This window comes from Rutidosis leptorrhynchoides, chromosome 5, assembly GCF_046630445.1.
Source record: "Rutidosis leptorrhynchoides isolate AG116_Rl617_1_P2 chromosome 5, CSIRO_AGI_Rlap_v1, whole genome shotgun sequence".
NCBI classification, from domain to species: Eukaryota; Viridiplantae; Streptophyta; class Magnoliopsida; order Asterales; family Asteraceae; genus Rutidosis; species Rutidosis leptorrhynchoides.
The window spans coordinates 367,906,346-367,920,886 of record NC_092337.1 but is presented as its reverse complement, the minus strand read 5'-3'; positions in this window follow the sequence as shown (position 1 = coordinate 367,920,886).

The following is a 14,541-nucleotide window of genomic DNA, read 5'->3' as shown; positions in this document are numbered from 1 at the left end:
AGTGGACAAGTTGAAAATACCAACCGAGCATTAAAACATATTCTAGAGAAAATTGTAGGATCAAATCCGAAGGAATGGTCCATTAAATTGGAGGATGCACTCTGGGCTTTTAGAACAGCCTACAAAACTCCAATTGGAACTACACCTTTTAGACTCGTTTACGGAAAAGCATGTCATCTTCCAGTAGAAATTGAACACAAAGCATTTTGGGCTTTGAAGACATGTAACCTTGATTTACATGAAGCTGGACGTCTACGATTAAGTCAACAAAATGAATTAGAAGAATTAAGACAAGAAGCATACGAAAATTCGTTAATCTATAAGGAAAGAATGAAGAAATGGCATGATAAAAGAATCAGAAGTTCAAAAGAATTTAAAGAAGGAGACAGAGTTCTTCTTTTCAATTCACGATTCAAGCTATTTCCTGGAAAATTGAAATCAAGATGGTCTGGACCATTCATAGTCAAAAGAGTTTTCCCGTACGAAACAGTAGAATTGATAAATTCAAATGGGATTAAATTTAAGGTTAATGGTCACAGAGTTAAACATTACATAGATAGTCCGATGAAAGTTGACAACGAAGTTAATCACAATTTCGACACCACGGCTAACTAAGTGTGGGGAGAATCAAGTCTTTAAAGGATAATATGTATTTCTGTTAGAGTTAGATTTTCTGTTTTCGTGTAGTTCCCGAAAATGGAGCCCGAATGGTCTTTCCCTAGCAGACCCTAAAGAACTAGTCTTCTCCCCCCATTCTGAATTTTTTTTTTTTTTTTGGGTTTTTACGAGATGAAGACTTCCTGTGAATTAAACCATGGTCTAATGCTACACGCTTTGATCACTAAACGTAATAATGACACACTTCCAAGTGAAATAGTATCATTAATCAGAGGTAAATTGGACGGAGTTAGAAAAGAATCCAGATGCGAAAATAATAAGTTACAATTTGGTAAAGGAAAATCAAAATCCGCATCGAAAAGAAGAGCACGACACCTTGAAAGATGTCACAAATGCGGAAAATGGTCACACGAAGAAAAATGCTCGACGAATCAGACATATTCCAATACCGAATTTGTTACGCTATGCAGAGATGGACCGTTCATATGTTTAGAAGAACAAACGTTGAATGCTCGAGGTTACGCCTATGTAGCTATGGAAAACCAATTAGTCCGACTATCTTATGAGTGGGCTAGAGCATATCACTAAGAAATCTATTTCACAGGTAAGTTTGTACAGTTTTTTTTATTTTTATTTTTATTTTTAATCTTTTGATAATAAACGCTAATTTGTTCACTATAAAGTATTAAATTGGTATTCGATAAAATTAGGTCTTGCGAGCGAAATTATTGATATCATAAAAAAATTTACTACATCACTGCGAAATTTACCGTTTATTCTTAAGGTATAAATATCTTTAATCAATCAACCAAAATATTTCAAAAATTCGTCATGAGTTAAATTAGGTCATGGAACCGAAATTACTTTACCGAAAAGAGGGGCGTATATTTTTGATAATATTTGATTGATTAAAGTGGGATAAAAGACCAAAAAGATTTTTATTTTATTTTTACCATGTTTTTAAAATTAATATTAAAATAATATTGTAAAATTTTTAAATCAATATATTTAAAATTGTAAATATCTGAAAAATTAATATTTTTAATATAAGTTTGTATGTATAAAAACAAAATTATAATTTAAGTTTGGTGTAAATTTTTAACGTGAATTTTTAATTTTATGCATTTTAAATTTAAGTTTGGTGTGAATTTAAAAACAAAAATTTACTTTATTTCGATAAGTTAAAAATATGATTTTTAAAATTCGTCGTGAGTTAAAGACTAGGTCATTGAACCGAAATTGCTTTACCCAAGGGAGGGACGAGAACTTTTATTATCATTATTTTTAGCCTTATTGAATTAAAGTATGCCAAAAACATTTAAAAAAAAAACCAAAAATCTTTGCTTTTAAAACAAACGCCAATATGTTTGGAAACTTTGGTAAAATTTAATCAATTTTCTACGCTAATCACCCTCAATAATTTAAATTGTTACTGATTTCTTGCAAATGAGGGCATTGCAGGATCTCAAGTGTGGGAAGGGGTTAAATTCTTTCGGATTTTAAAATTTTTAACTTAAACACTTGGTTACCATTAAAAATACTACTAAAGCAGTAGTTGTATTAGAATCTAGTGCTCTCTGATAATAAAGAACAGCCATAGTCTTATATACTGACTACCCAATTCTAGTAAAATTTTTCAAAATTTTCAATTAAATGAACTCAAAATCATGTTTATACATATTAATGAACGATAAAACTAGGTGTTAACACCGAAATTATTGTTACCTCAGAAAGGACATAAATTGAGAAACAAACCAAAATGTTAGAATTCATTTAAAATGGAATAGAGGACAATAAAAAGGCAAATAAAAAGGAAAATAAAAGCCAAGTGTGGGAAAATTTACCAAGTTATTTTGAACATATATCACATATTTTTATACAAATAGCTGAAGATGCTTTTGCTTTAGACTAAACTAATCAATTTTACCCGATTTACTGTAATATATTTGAAAGAAAGATGGATCTACACGATGAATCAATTCCATCATTAAAAGAAAGTAAAGTCTTCCGAAAAAGAAACACGATTCTTGATTTAGGTCATGAAGTTGTCGTCCAGACCAGCTGCAGGTTGACGAAAAATCTAGAAAAGTCATCTCTAAAATCAGTAGGAAATCCACGGACCTCGGCATTACAGGGTCGCCACGTGGTCAGACTTATCCTAACCATGAGAGGATCTGTCTTATAAAATGGGGAGGACGCCGTGCAAATTAGCTGGATACGACTAATGAATCAGATCCCCAGAAAAGGATAATCTCCTTAAAAGATCAAAAATTAGCTTTTAAGACTGATATTACTCAATCCTAGATATTGACCTTAAAGATTGAGAATTACAAACTCATGGAATTCGATGATATCTAAACTCGAGCTTGAACGAGAAAATATTTTGATCAAAATTGCAAACCGATTTGTTTTCTGAAAACCCATTTAAAATGCGTTCATTACCATTGAACGTAAAATCCTAGGAATTCACCTGGAATTCATTAGGTCACCTGAACCAAATCAGGAGTCAACCGTAAGAACGGTAGTTGCATAGCATGGTCAAAGACAGGACCTTGTGCCAGACCAGAAAAATTATAAGGGTGAGCTTTACTATTGCTCCTACCAAGGATAGTAATTGCATCCGACACGTTATAAGACCATAACTAAAAGCATGTCAGGGGATATTGCCTTAACATTTGCTTGTTTAACGCTTTCCTTTACAACCGGACGGTAGTTTACCAAAAGTTAATATACGGAGCAAGTATACTGGACGTGTTGCTTTCCCAATACAAGGTTAGCAAGTGGGTAACACAAAACCACAAGTTTTGAGCTAAAGTTTTCAAATCTGAAACCCACCAAACCCACAAAAACAATTTGCAAACATCGGTGAAGGGTTATTCCGGAAAACTTATCTAGGGTAAAAGCTAGATTTTATTTTCAAAAGATCAAATGTTTTCATAAAGATCCAATTTCCTTAAAGGATCTAAATTATTATAGTCATGTGGGACTGTAAACCATAACGTTTCTACCATTGTTCATACCGCCGTATAGAAATCACTGATGTACAAAGTGTGAAGAATAAAGAAGTGATTCTAGTATATTTCAAGACTATATTGCTTGAGGACAAGCAACGCTCAAGTGTGGGAATATTTGATAATGCTAAAAACGAACATATATTTCATAGCATTATCCCTCAAGAAAGAGAAGCTTTTAGTTGCAATTGTCCTATTTACAAGTGATATTCGTTTAAATAATAAAAGGTGAAGACAAAAGTCAGATTCGACGAATTGAAGACGCAAATGACCAAAAAGCTCAAAAGTACAAAGTACAATCAAAGAGGTTCCAATTATTGATGAGAAACGTCTCAAAATTACAAGAGTACAAGACGCGAAACGCAAAGTACAAGATATTAAATTATACGCAAGGACGTTCGAAAATCCGGAACCGGGACTAAAGTCAACTCTCAACGCTCGACGCAACGGACTAAAAATTACAAGTCAACTATGCACATGAATATAATATAATATATAATTAATTCTTAAAATTAATTTATATATTATATTATATTATATAAACCGTCGGCAGAAGAAAACAACAACATGTGAGCCTCCCCAGCTGGTCATGCGATCGCATGAGCTGGAGGAGCAAAACTCATGCGATCGCATGAGCCCTTTTTCCAGGCCTGTCCTATAAAGTTCGCGAGTTTTGGACTCAAAAACACATCTTTTTCTCTTCATTCATCAACGTATATGTATATATATTTATATTATGATTTTAATTTTAATTTTAATTTCTAATAATAAGGGTATGTTAGCGAATGTTGTAAGGGTGTAAGTCAAAATTCTGTCCGTGTAACGCTACGCTATTTTTAATCATTGTAAGTTATGTTCAACCTTTTTACATTAATGTCTCGTAGCTAAGTTATTATTATGCTTATTTAAAACGAAGTAATCATGATGTTGGGCTAATTACTAAAATTGGGTAATTGGGCTTTGTACCATAATTGAGGTTTGGACAAAAGAACGACACTTGTGGAAATTAGACTATGGGCTATTAATGGGCATTATATTTGTTTAACTAAATGATAGTTTGTTAATTTTAATATAAAGATTTACAATTGGACGTCCCTATAAATAACCATATACACTCAATCGGACACGATGGGCGGGGTATTTATATGTACGAATAATCGTTCATTTAACCGGACACGGGAATGGATTAATAGTCACTAGAATTATTAAAACAGGGGTGAAATTATGTACAAGGACACTTGGCATAATTGATAACAAAGTATTAAAACCTTGGTTTACACGCAGTCGATATCCTGGTGTAATTATTAAACAAAGTATTAAGACCTTGTTACAGTTTAAGTCCCCAATTAGTTGGAATATTTGACTTCGGGTATAAGGATAATTTGACGAGGACACTCGCACTTTATATTTATGACTGATGGACTGTTATGGACAAAAACCAGACGGATATATTGAATAATCCAGGACAAAGGACAATTAACCCATGGGCATAAAACTAAAAATCAACACGTCAAACATCATGATTACGGAAGTTTAAATAAGCATAATTTCTTTATTTTCATATTTAATTGCACTTCTAATTATCGCACTTTTATTTATTATCATCGTATATAATTGCACTTTTAATTATCATACTTTTTAATTATCGAAATTTTATTTATCGCAATTTCATTATCATTATTAAATCTACGTTTTAAATTAAGTTGTATTTATTTTTATATATTTTTACATTAGGTTTTAACTGCGACTAAAGTTTTAAAAATCGACAAACCGGTCATTAAACGGTAAAAACCCCCTTTTATAATAATAATATTACTTATATATATATTTGTATTTTTATAATTTAAACTAATATAGCGTTAAGCTTTGTTTAAAGATTTCCCTATGGAACGAACCGGACTTACTAAAAACTACACTACTGTACGATTAGGTACACTGCCTATAAGTGTTGTAGCAAGGTTTAGGTATATCCATTCTATAAATAAATAAATATCTTGTGTAAAATTGTATCGTATTCAATAGTATTTCCTAGTAAAATATAAGCTATTTCATATACGCCTCGCATAACATCAATAAACATGCTTTAAAGTGTCAACCAAAAGGTTGGTGAGTTCATTAGTTTAACATAAATAATCATTTTCATCATTTTAATAGACCACAAGATTTTCATTTTTCAGTTCTCATAAATATACGTCCCATGCATAGAGACAAAAATATCATTAATATGGATTGAACACCTGGTAACCGACATTCACAATATGCATATAAGAATATCCCCATCATTCCGGGATCCTCCTTCGGACATGATATAAATTTCGAAGTACTAAAGCATCCGGTACTTTGGATGGGGCTTGTTGGGCCCGATAGATCTATCTTTAGGATTCACGTCAATTAGGGTGTCTGTTCCCTAATTCTTAGATTACCGAACTATAAAGGGGCATATTCGATTTCGATCATTCAACCATATAATGTAGTTTCGATTACTTGTGTCTATTTTGTAAAGCAGTTATAAAAGCAGCGCATGTATTCTCAGTCCCAAAAATATATTGTAAAAGCATTTAAAAAGTGAGAAAATGAAACTCACCATACTGTATTTTGTAGTAAAAATACATATGACGACATTGAACAAGTATAGGGTTGGCCTCGGATTCACGAACCTAAATCAATTATGTATATTAACACATATAATAACAATTAACAAGTGTATATATGACATAATTTAGATATCATATTACTAACTTAGTTATATTTATCCTATATTCTTTAAGTAGTAGTTATTTATTTCTATAATTCATTTATTAGTATTAATATAGTAAATATTTATTAAAGTAGTTTAATAATATACTATTTATCATTTATCATAATCATAACATATTAAAAATAGAAGTTTATTTCAATATTTATATATGATAAGAATATATATATTTATGTTATTGATATATTTTATATATAGTTTACTTAATATCATTTTAATAAAAATTTAGTAATATGTAATATTAATATATTTTTAATGTATTTTGTAAAATAATATTTATTTGTAATAATAACAATAATAGTGATAAAAATAATGATAGTACTAATAATAAGAGTAATAAATAATACTACCTCACAAGAAAAGCTCCAAAAAGAAATAAACTGCCTCAGCCTGGGCTCAAACCCGAGACCTCTTGCTCACCAGACACATCCCTTAACCATTGAACAATTTTCTGTTTTCCCTATTAAACTTGCATCAAATTATTTAACCCGACTACTTCATTTCAGCCCAAAATAAAATATGGTGATATTCGGCCCAATGAAAGAAGACCCAGTAACTTTGGTTTCCTTAATCCTTATCACCAAAACTGTATTGTCTCCATTATTATAATCATCATCAAGTTAACACATAATTTCATGATTTTTATCATTATCAATTTTCTGCTTCTTCGCTATCAATTAGCATTATCAAACTCAAAAGATCATCATCTTTACTAACATCGTTCATACATATTCGTGTTTCATCTATATTGTTATCATCACGATCATCATTATCAAATCTTGTCGTCATCTTAACCAAACCTCATCATCACTTAGTCATAATCCTTAATATTATTATCGTTATCATAATCTTAACGTAGTCATCCTATATCGTCTATCTACATTATCATTAGTACCATTAATATGTTCATATATATTTTCATCATCATCTTCGTGTACCCCCTAAACGTCATCCTAATCTTTTCGGCCCAGATAAATCTTAGCAGCCCAATGAACAAATTCGCTGGCCCAAGTTGAAAATGGTAGAGATTCACGCCCAAAAAAATAAAAAAAATAAATAGAATATGAGTAATCGGCCAGCTTAATAGAAAATGGAATGAAATTTCGATTACTGTATCAATCTAGGATTCATTTTCCTCTTCAAGGCCCCCACCATACATCATCTCATATCATTAGTCTCTAGCTCAACAAATGTTTATCATATTTTAATTAGAAAAGGGTCCTCGGCTCAAAGTGAAACGGCCCACAGTCTGAAACAAAAAATAATTCGATTTCCTGATTAGCTTATGGAACGGTTTCTTTTTCCTTTCTTTAATAACCAAGTGGGTCACTTATTGGATACATGTCGGCCAAGAAGAAAACGAACGTCTTTATCATCATTGTTATAATATGGCCACGTTTATGAAACATATAACAATAGCAACTGGAGGAGTCGTGTAGCAGTTAAAACAGAAGGAAAATAGAAAAAGAGCAGTAGTAACTGTGAAGCGAATTGCAGTTCGTAGATTGTGGTTTTCAGTGGTGTTGGGTGTCGAAAGGAAAACAGAAATAAAAATAGAAACCATACGATGGTCATCGTGGTTTATATTGTGGTCGGGGGTGACGGTTCTATTGGTGGTGGCGTTGATGAATATAAATCGAGCAGTAGCATTAACAATTATATGGGTGAAGGTGATGCGTATGGGTATGTGGTGGTTTACATGGTCATGGTGATCATAGGTGATGGGGGGTGGTGATAGTTCCGGTTGTTTATACAACGTACTTAAACAGAAAAATAGTTGTAGTAGTTAAAGGTTATGGGGTGATTTGATGATGATTCTTGGTGTGTTCTAAACGGGTTTCGATGGTGAGGTTTGTGGTGATCGAAAAAGGTGAACCAAAGATGAGGTGTGGTAATGTCCGGCTTGAAGGTGAGTCGATGGTGGTGATGAGTTAAAGTGACCAAGTAGGTTTGAAGGTGATGGTGGGTTGATGCATGATTGAAGAAGAAGCAGATTTGTCCTCGGTTGATAGAAAACAAGGAAGGAGATGAATAAGAATAGTGGCGGGTTTAATGAAAGCCAGAAAGTGAATGTTAGTGGATGCATTTACTCGTATACATATGTAGATATTATTAGATATAGACCTATAATTCAGATAATAATAAATATAATATAATAGTAATATATATTATAATTATAATCCTCAATCAGTGGAAAGTGTGAAACAGAAATCAAGAATCAACAGTAAGCCATCATAATAATTCTGCCGACGCTTTTCCCCGGATGACTATATCGTGTCCATTGCTAAACAGTTAACGTATAAAAGTGTACCTAAAAATCCCAAATTTTTAGATTAAATATATTTAATTATTTCACTCATTAACTGTTTGAAACCTGATCAAAAAGGTTCGATAATTTTTTATTTTCTGTTCCAAATTATATGTACGGAGTACTAATATTTAAACTTAAAAAGGTAAAAATATTTTTAACAAATCTAACATCTTCATAATCGATTTACAGTTTAACTTTTATTTTAGTCCTTCATGAACATGTAATATATCTATATTAAAACTAACGAAACGTCAACCGAGTGTTACTGATGTTTACTAATTAGGCTCGAAATCATTCATTTTCAATATACACATTATATATATATATATATATATATATATATATATATATATATATATATATATATATATATATATATATATATATCAAATTTTAATTAACAAGTTTAAGTAAATAAATATATTAATTATATTCTTTTAAATAACTAAATTTAATATTATATATTTACAAGTAATATTCATGTACATATATATATATATACATACTTAAATATATGAATCTATTTACAAATAGTTGTTCGTGAATCGTTGGAAACAGTCGAAGGTCAATTGAATATATAAACATAGTTTCAAAATTTTCGAGACTCAACATTACAGACTTTGCTTATCGTATCGAAATCATAAAAAGATTAAGTTTAAATTTGGTCGGAAATTCCCGGGTCGTCACACCATGTGCGTCAGCGCCTAAAATTGTAGCGCGATAATTGGTCCATAGCCAATACGATGAAATACCACCTAAATATAGCGGAATGTTATCATGTGGTCGCAAGGTCAAATTTTCTTTTCTGCAAACTTTGAGTAATTTTTCACCATCGACGTCTAATTCAATGCGGTCATTTATAGTGGAGATAATTTCTTTTCTCCACAGAAGAGTTGTGTGGAAGTTTTTTATGATGATTCATCAACAAAGTAAAAAGATTTTTTTCCATGGACCAATAGAAGCTTTGGGTGTTTTGATAGCACCATATCGAGATTTAAAAGTAAACCAACCAATATGGTTAGAAACAAGAGTATTAAATTGATGGAAAACATCAACTAAGGGACATTCTCCGTTTGCTTTGCAAAACATTTCAAAATGTATAATTTTGGCAACTGCATATGGATGTAATTGCGCAAAACCAATATGGTATATAAGACTCTAAAACGCCAAGGAAAAAATCGTTGACATAAGCTTGTAAGTTTCCATGAAACATAACGGTTTCATAGATGGTAACTTTACAAGATGGTGGTTTGTTGGCTCGTTGAGTAAGTGTCGGTGTAGAAGGAGCGAAATCCGCTAAATTAGGATAAAAATGAGAAGTTGTTTGATTTTTTCCTCCGTAATAAAGGACAAAACATTGTCAACATGTTTATCACTGATAATGACTATAGAGGTTGATGGTGAAGGACTGTAGAGGTTGATGGTAAAGGAGTAGTGAAACGACCCAACCCGTCTTTAATCCGAAATGTTTTTAAAAAAAAATCATAAATGATGTTGTACACATTCAAATACGTTACTCGAATAATAAACAACCACCATGACATAAAAGTTTTCGTACAACGCTTCGAGTATTAAAATTTTGTACAATTCAAAATGTAATAATGACCCATGAGTTTAATTGCCAAACAAAATACGAGCATGTCGTTTGGGGTTAAACTACCCACTAGGTCGCATCCAAAAATACCCTCCAATAGCCCACTAGATGGAGGTCTCTAATCCAAACGAATACCCTTTCCCTTGTCCACGCCGGAACCTAAAAAGAGTAAACAACGAGAGGGTAAGCAAAACGCTTAGTGAATGCAATAATTATACACATACATATATAATATACCTACTTGCAAACACTTAAACACATACCGCATACATACTAGCAATATAATTAGCATACCATCACAAGTACGAAACTAAATAACCTCCAATACCACAACTAGCATAATCAGTAGCATATAATCGGAATAATACAATATGCTACACTACAACACAACACCAACCATATGGTTAACCACACGCGCGTCATGGTGCTACCAGCTCCGTGGTTCACACCATACGCATTGTCATGATGCTACCGGCTCCGTGGTTCACATCACAACTCGAGTCATACTCACGTTGAGGCGCTACCGGCTCCGTGGTTCACACCTCAACAACTCGTGCTATAGTGTTACCGGCTCCGTGGTTCACACTACAACACACGTACCATAGTGCTACCGGATCCGTGGTTCACACTACAATACACGCACCATGATGCTACCGGCTCCGTGGTTCACATCATAGCACACTCGCACATGCTATGGCACTACCAGCTCCATGGTTCATACCATAGCACGCAAATAAATACACCATATACATACATGCATAATTATTCCATGCACCTTATTTGTCGATTAAAGGATTTCAATCTAGCACCCTTCAACTGATAATGAAATCAACCTATTACAATATCATAATCATCAATGTCTAGGCCATTTGACTCTTGACCCACCCAAAATCGACAAAAAGTGCAAAATACACATTTTTACACTTTTAACGATACTCAAAAGTCTCAACTAACGAGACTACTTTCCGCGTTCCCGAAATGTCTAATTACACCTCTTTTAACTAAACACATTTTAGCCCGATTTATACACAAAACTCATTTAGACACCCAAATGGTCAAATTCAAGATTTTGCTAGTTAAACACACAAAACCCTTTTTCCAACAAGTTAATCTTTAACTTCCACACTAACAAGTTCATAAACACTAACACTTGAACCTTTGAACACAAAATCTTCATTAATTTGGTTCTTACACTTTAACCCAAACCCTGAACCCCAAATCTTTCACTAGTTAGGGTTTAACACAACCTAGCCTCAAATTAAAAGCATTAAACACAAATTAACTCTTAAAAACGAGTTAGAGACTTACCACTACAAACACAAAGATGCAAGGAGGCAAGAACAAGAAGTCTTGAGCTTCGATCTAGTCAAAACCGCTTCAAATCTCACAAGATATAACTTTCTCTCTCTAATCTCTCCCTAGAGTAAATGGGAGAGAAGATGAGGTTGGTGTTGGGTGGTTATGACTCTCAACCAACCCAAAACTGATGATACATGCCCTAGATCCAATCATACGTGAAAAGACTCATTTGCCTCTCCTTGTTCTTTAATTAAAATGAATTATTTCCAGGTGAACTTCCAGGTGACACTACACTTCCAGGTGAACTTCCAGGTGACACTACACTTCCAGTTGAACTTCCAGGTGAAGTTCCAAATGATACTATATTTCCAGGTGACACTACACTTCCGCCATACTTATGTACACTATATATACACTTTATGTAAGTAAAATATTCAGGTCTTACAAGTAGCAGAGGTTGACATATTATTAATTGAACAAGAAAGAGACAGAATTAAAAGCAAAATAACCTTAGTTTGAATTTAAAGTTTTTGAAAGCAGACAAGGAAGATGATATTTTGACGGAAAAAGCAATATTTTTTATAATGATTTATTGAAATGTTAGCTGAATAAAGCCAAGTTATACGCTATTTATATAGAAGATAAATAAGTAGCGTGTGGAAATTAAACGGTTGAACAACATGTGGATTACACGTATTTATAAAAATAATCGTTCAAAATCTTGATGGGACGTGCTTAGTCAAATTGCTGGTTGCAAAATCAGAGTAATTATTTAGAACATGACCAATACATTAATTTCAGATCTAAATACTAATTTCTTTTTAAGAGTTCATTGCGTTATCTTTTTTAATTATGTGATTAATAATTCAACACAATGAACTGGGGAAACTTGATCATATGCGTGATAGCACATGTGAATTTCACTAAAATAACAAATACTGCCGTAATTAAAGATTGTTGCGCGTTAACAACGTGATTGCGTGAAATCCTTAATAATTGATGATCCTACGCGCAATTCTCAAGGATTTGGAAAACTATAAATAGCAGACATTGTCTCTCATTTGAAGGTTGTTGAACCATAATTCTCTTACAACAAATTATCACTGGCGGAACCAGAAATTTTTTCACCGGGGGCGAATTATTTTTGTCTAGAATTGAAATTTTTTTAACCGAAGGCGAAATTTTTTCTCCTTTTGGGTCATGGGCTTTTAGGTTGGGGCAAAATCAATTTTTTTGCTCCGTCGGTCCCTCTATTATACCCAAAATCGCTAACAGCGTCTCTTGGTTTCTAATTTGGCCTTTCAAATCCTTTGTTTTTCATAATTTGGCAATCCGCATCCCTCCGTCTAAATTCAGTTAAATAAGTCCGTTAAGTCATGCCATGTGCCTTGCATGTGAGGGTAAATTCATCATTTTACTCTTTTCTTCACTAAAAATGAGGGACCACCGGCGCAATTATGATTTATATATTTTTAATAGATAAATTTACAAAATAAAATAAAAAAATCTATACATTTGGGTTTAGATTCACACACATAATCCACATGACAACACCTAAATCGTGTAAATCAACATGTCAGTTCGATTCCAGTCTAAAAGCGAACCGGATTATTTCCTCAAACTCAAATTCATCACACGAAATCACTAGCGGACCGGTATTTTCAAATCACTTAACTTCCGGATCTGGTCCCAAAATCGTTATACTTCCAGATCTGCACCGCCAACCACTTCTAAATCAACATGTAGGTTCGATTTCGGTCTAGACACCATTTTGAAGACGGATTGCAGCAGCAGAGAAGCCACCGATGGAAGAATAGCGTGAGTTGTAATCCAAATATTCTGGTGGAGTTGTAATCCAAATATTCTGGTGGAGTTGTAATCCAACTAGCTTTAATATTTTTCGTACTTTTTTTTATCTGATTATGATTAAGATATAAATTCAGGAAATTTATGAGATTTAGACGGAAACTATACATATCTAGAGTTTGAGAAAATGAATCTGACCGTAACCGAGTGAATCATACTCGTATGTTTATTTTTTCTGCAAATAAAATGACATACCCATATTTTTAAATACTGTAAAAGGTAGGATATAAAATGACCAATATACCATGTCTAATTGGATGGTTGGATTCACAACGGAACCAAATGTATAGATTTTTATTTTTATTTTTATAAATTTATCAATTAAAAATATATAAATCATAATTGCGCCGGTGGTCCCTCGTTTTTAGTGAAGAAAAGAGTAAAAAGATGAATTTACCCTCACATGCAAGGCACATGGCATGACTTAATGGACTTATTTAACTGAATTTAGACGGAAGGATGCGGATTGCCAAATTAAGAAAAACAAAGGATTTGAAAGGCCAAATTAGAAACCAAGAGACGCTGTTAGCGATTTTGGGTATAATAAAGGGACCAACGGGGCAAAAAAGTCGGAAAAATCTGGAGACTTTTGGGCAAAATATGGAAGCTTTAGGCAAAATATAGAGACTTTTGGGGAAAAATCTACCGGAAGCAAAAGCAAAAGATCCAAAAATTTTGCACTAAAAATTGCAAATCCATTGGGGGCGGGCGCCCCCCTCTGCCCCTTCATTCCTTCGCCCCTGCATATCATCACCGTTTTACATTTCAAGTCAATTGTGAATTGTACCATCTCCAAATCAAGGTAACTTCAAGGTTCAAGAACGGGATGTTGTGATTGATGATTCTGAATTTTGTTTTAGAGTCAAAGACGATCATAAGATCCATTAAACGTCGGAATAACTTCAACCTCCATGCACTCAAACTAAATTTGATTAGTATAGTCAAATTTAGGCTCGATCACATACATCCATAACTATCGAGAAATGTTCGGCATACAATTTTTGTAGAGACCCGTCCTAATCCATCCGGACGAAGTCCATATCGATTATAAACAATTCACAACAGTTGATTACATCGCGAGGTATTT